We start from the raw sequence: 5121 nt of genomic DNA, 5'->3' as shown, positions 1-5121 counted from the left end.
TAGTTAGAAATGGAAAGAGGACTAAAACAGAAGGTACACAAAAAGCCGTCACTCCCCTCAGTGCAATAACTATCATGCTTCAAGATGTGTGTCCCCGTGAGCTCCACTGTAGGTGCTGGGCTTGTCCTGGCGCTGCAGACTGTAGACTCTTCCAGCTGCATCTAGCCAGTCTGCATGGGCACTGCCGCTGCACCTCTGTTTGCACTCTTCAGATCACGTGTGCAGATTGGCTCAAGCCCGTTCCTTACAACCGCCCCAGAATCTGAAAACCAGGCAGACAAGGCAGACTCTGAAGCAGGGAGGTGGGTGGGTAGTGGAGCACCTGGGGGACATACATCGCAAAGAACGGTAGTTACTCCACAGAGGTGAGTCACTCAGCTTTCTTCTTTGAGTGATGTCCCCAGGGTTGCTCAACTGTAGGTGACTGAGAAGCAGTTCCCAGCCGATGAGGAGGAGGGTGAAGGAGTCACCATGTAATTGACGTGGAGAGGACTGCTGAGGCCAGTGAAGTGTCTGCTGCCCATCGGTTCTGGATCACGTAATGCCTCATTAAAGTGTCGTGGGATGATCATGCAGCCGCTCTGCAGATGTCTCCGAGGGGAACTCCCTGCAGGAAGGTCTTAGAAGCTGTCACTGCTCTCGTGGAATGAGCTCATGGCTGAGTCGGAAGAGGCGCTCCAATGGAAGTGTAATACTGGACGACGCACACTGTGATGATACATATTAGGTGTTGGGATGAGAGGGATTCACCCTTGGAGCATTCTGCTAGGGAAATTAGCAGTGGGTCTATTTTCTGTAAAGATTTGTTTCGGTCTACGTGAAAGGCAAGTGCTCTGCGCACGTCCAAAGAATGCAGCGCCGTTGCCTGCGGCAATGCATGTGGCTTGGGGTAAAACACAGGTAGGACTATTTGTGTGTTAACATAGAAGGCTGAACAAACTTTTGGAATGAAACCTGGATGATGTCTGAGGGTTACTATGTCCTTAGTAAAAATAGTGTATGGAGGTCCTGCCATCTCGCTAACTCTACGTGTGGATGTAATAGCAAAGAGGAATGCCATCTTCATGGTAAGAAACCTGAGGGAAATAGTAGCCAGTGGTTCAAAAGGCGGCTTCATTAATGCCCAGAGCACTAAATCCAGACTCCAAGGAGGAGTTGGTTTACATAGGGGATACATATTTGTGAGCCCCTTAAGAAATCTTTTGGTGATCAGGTAGGTGAATACCTAGAACCCTTTGATGTGTCCTCTAAATGCCATAATGGCTGCCAGACGCACTCGCAGGGAGGTTAACGCCAGTCACGAATCTTTTAGATGCACTATGTAGTCTAGAGAACACCAAGAAGTCTTGTGGCACCTTATAGACACACAGATATTTTGGAGCATAAGCTTTCGTGGGCAAAGACCCACTTCATCAGATGCATGAGTGGGGGTGGTGGTTTCAGAGGGGTATTTAAAGAGTGGGGTCCCAGTAAGAGGGAGGGCCAGAACGGACAAGGTGTATTCAGCAAGATGGAAATGGCCCAGTATCAACAGTCCTTATCAAAGGAGGAAAAAACAAGTTAGATCAGATGGGGATGTGAGCCATTGTCAATGTCTAATGGGGAGATATTAACACCCAGAGCAGAGAAACTGTCTTTGTAAGATGCGAGCCACTCCCAGTCTCTGTTTAATCCATGGTTAATGGAGTCAAATTTGCAAATAAATTGCAGCTCAGAGATTTCTCTCTCCATTTGATTTTTGAAATTTTTTTGTTTCAGAACTGTCACCCTTAAATCTGCCACTGAGTGTCCAGGGAGATTGAAATGTTCTCCCACAGGCTTCTGTACATTACCGTTCCTGATGTCTGCTTTGTGTCCATTTATTCTTTTATGGAGAGACTGTCCAGTTTGGCCAATGTAAACTGCAGTGGGGCATTGCTGGCATACGATGGCATATATTATATTAGTAGATGTGCAGGTAAAGCAGCCCCCGATGGCATAGTTGATGTTAGGTCCTGTGATGATGTTACTGGTGTAGATACGAGAGCAGAGTTGGCAGCGAGGACTGTTGCAGGGGCTGGTTCCAGGTACCTTTTACTGAGACCCCACTCTTTAAATACCCCTCTGAAACCACCACCCCCACTCATGCATCTGATGGAGCAGGTCTTTGCCCATGAAAGCTCATGCTCCAAAATATCTGTTAGTCTATAAGGTGCCACAAGACTTTTTGTTGTTCTCAAAGCTACAGACTAACACGGCTCCCCCTCTGATACTTGTCACCATGCAAAGCACTACATCTAGCCGCAATGAGTGGAAATCCATCAACCTCATGAAAAAACTTGTGCAGATACAGACAGACATCATCTTCCTCTCCAAATGCAAACAGAATGACATAGTATCAAAAGGACTGAAGGTGAAAAACCCACTGAAATCAACATAGTACACAGATTACAGTGAGAGATTGTGCCACACACTCCCTAAGAAACTGAGGAACCACCTGATCAGCATCTTGTACAACAAACAGGGCAACATCAAGAGAGAGCTCTCAAATCTGGAGACCCTCATAAATGAACAACCTTCCATGCACGTGCAACCTCCACATGGCTGGACTTTACTAGAACCAGACAGAAAATTTACAACACACATTTCTCTCTTCTACAGAAGAAAAAGGACTGTAAACTATCTAAACTACTTTCCACATGGGGCTACAATAGTGGTACCCCTAACTCACCCAGCAATACTGTCAATCTATTCAACTACACACTCAGCCTGGCAGAAGAATCTGCCCTCTCTCGAGGGCTCTCTCTAGCTACGTCTACATGTGAAGCCTACATCGAAGTAGCTTATTTCGATGTAGCGACATCGAAATAGGCTATTTCGATGAATAACGTCTACACGTCCTCCAGGGCTGGCAACGTCGACGTTCAACTTCGACATTGGGCAGCACCACATCGAAATAGGCGCTGCGAGGGAACGTCTACACGCCAAAGTAGCACACATCGAAATAAGGGTGCCGGGAACAGCTGCAGACAGGGTCACAGGGCGGACTCAACAGCAAGCCGCTCCCTTAAAGGGCCCCTCCCAGACACACTTGCACTAAACAACACAAGATCCACAGAGCCGACAATTGGTTGCAGACCCTGTGCATGCAGCATGGATCCCCAGCTGCAGCAGCAGCAGCCAGAAGCCCTGGGCTAAGGGCTGCTGCACACGGTGACCATAGAGCCCCGCAGGGGCTGGAGAGAGAGCGTCTCTCAACCCCTCAGCTGATGGCCGCCATGGCGGACCCCGCTATTTCGATGTTGCGGGATGTGGATCGTCTACATGTGCCCTACTTCGACGTTCAACTTCGAAGTAGGGCGCTATTCCCATCCCCTCATGGGGTTAGCGACTTCGACGTCTCGCCGCCTAACGTCGATTTCAACTTTGAAATAGCGCCCAACACGTGTAGCCGTGACGGGCGCTATCTCGAAGTTGGCGCCGCTACTTCAAAGTAGCGTGCATGTGTAGACGCGGCCTTTCTGCCCCACCACCCCTACAAACTTGATACAGTTCTGTGGTGATCTGGAAGCCTTCTTTCGCCGTCTACGACTCAAGGAATACTTCCAAGATGACACAGAACAGTGCACTGACCCACAGGTACCCTCTCACCTACAGCACAAGAAAAAGAATTCCTCATGAACTCCCCGATGGTCCAAGTGACAAACTGGACCTACACATAGAATGCTTTCGCCAGCATGCACAGACAGAAATTGTGGAAAAGTGGCATCGCTGACCCCATAACCTCAGCTGTGTAGAACGCAACGCCAGCTACAGCCTCAGAAACAACTCTGACATTGCCATCCAAGAGGCTGACAAGGAGGCGCTGTTGTCACCATGAATAGGACAGACTACCAAAAGGAGGCTGCCAGGCAACTCTCCAATACCACATTCTACAGGCTTCTGTCCGAGGATCCCACTGAGGAATGCACAAAAGAACTACAGCATCTGCTCAAGACTGCTCCCTCTCCTGCCCTGCCCTGCCCTGCCCAGGCACAGAGCCAGGAGGATCAGCCTCTCTTCTTGCAGCCAGAGGAGTCACCTTCCAAACATCAGTTCCAGCTGACTTTGCCTGAGCTCTAGTCTGTGAGTGGAGGCTTTCCAATGCCCCTCTCCCATCAGCCTTTACCTTCCCCAGCAATGACTGGGATTGCTAAGGGAGGGCTCTTCTGTTCCCCAGACAGATGGAGGAAAACATTGCCACAGATGTGCAGCAAGGCACCACTGGGAGTTGAACCCAGGATCTCCTGTTTACTAGGCAGGTGCTTTAACCAGCTAAGCCCTGGTGCCCCCCTCTGGCAAGTTGTGTCTCCTGACAGAGAGGTGTCTGTATTTGTCTGTGTCCAACCAGAAACCCGTCCTGGAGCACTTTAAAGGTTACTGACGTAATTTATCCAGTGCTGAGCTTTTGTGGGGCTGAACCACTGTGATGAACTGCCCACAACCAGCCCTTCCCACTCCCCAGCACAGACATTGTGCCTGAGGGAAGCCTCCTCTCTCCCCACCTGCCCCAGTGCCAGGATCCCACCAGCAGAGCCTGGAGTCCTGCCCGTCCTCTGCTCCCTAAGCCTGAGTCCCCCCCTCACTTTCACTCTGTGCTCCCCACTCCCTCCTTTCTCCCTGTTCACACCCCAGGGGTGGGGCGAGGAGGGCCCAGCTGTGGGGCACAGTTATCTCCTGTCTCTCACGGAGGGGGGATGGGCTGCGCTGCCCCAGCTGGAGCTCGTCAGGGGGAGTGTTTGATGCAGCGTAACGAGAAGAACATTTTGCCTTTCTGTCTCCTTCTGCCCTTCAGCCCCACTTGTGACCCTCCACACAACCCCTTTGCTCTATTACCAGCCCAGTGCAAATCCCTGTGCCCTGGGGGTGGGGCTGACTTTACAGCTTTCCCTGTGTGAAACCTTTGAGCAGGGCCGGGGACTTGGCAGCCAGTCAATGGCCTCCCAGGGGCTCTTGGCTTTTCCAGGGGATCCCACAGGCAGCCCTGGCCCAGACTCCTCTCACAGGGACCAGCTGCCCTTTGGATCCTCTTCACAACAGTCACTCACCTGCAGGGAGTGTGGAGCTGTGTAGACGGGACTGGCACTGGGGGCCCAGCTCAGA

General features: G+C 50.9%; 1 non-coding gene across 1 annotated transcript; it reads right to left on the bottom strand.

The window, feature by feature from the left end:
- Positions 1 to 4234: 4234 nt before the first annotated feature.
- TRNAT-AGU (transfer RNA threonine (anticodon AGU)) lies at positions 4235 to 4308 on the bottom strand. The gene has a single exon. It is a non-coding gene; the product is annotated as a tRNA-Thr (tRNA).
- Positions 4309 to 5121: the final 813 nt, after the last annotated feature.

The sequence above is a fragment of the Carettochelys insculpta genome, chromosome 7, assembly GCF_033958435.1.
Source record: "Carettochelys insculpta isolate YL-2023 chromosome 7, ASM3395843v1, whole genome shotgun sequence".
NCBI classification, from domain to species: Eukaryota; Metazoa; Chordata; order Testudines; family Carettochelyidae; genus Carettochelys; species Carettochelys insculpta.
This window is presented reverse-complemented; position numbering and strand designations above follow the sequence as displayed.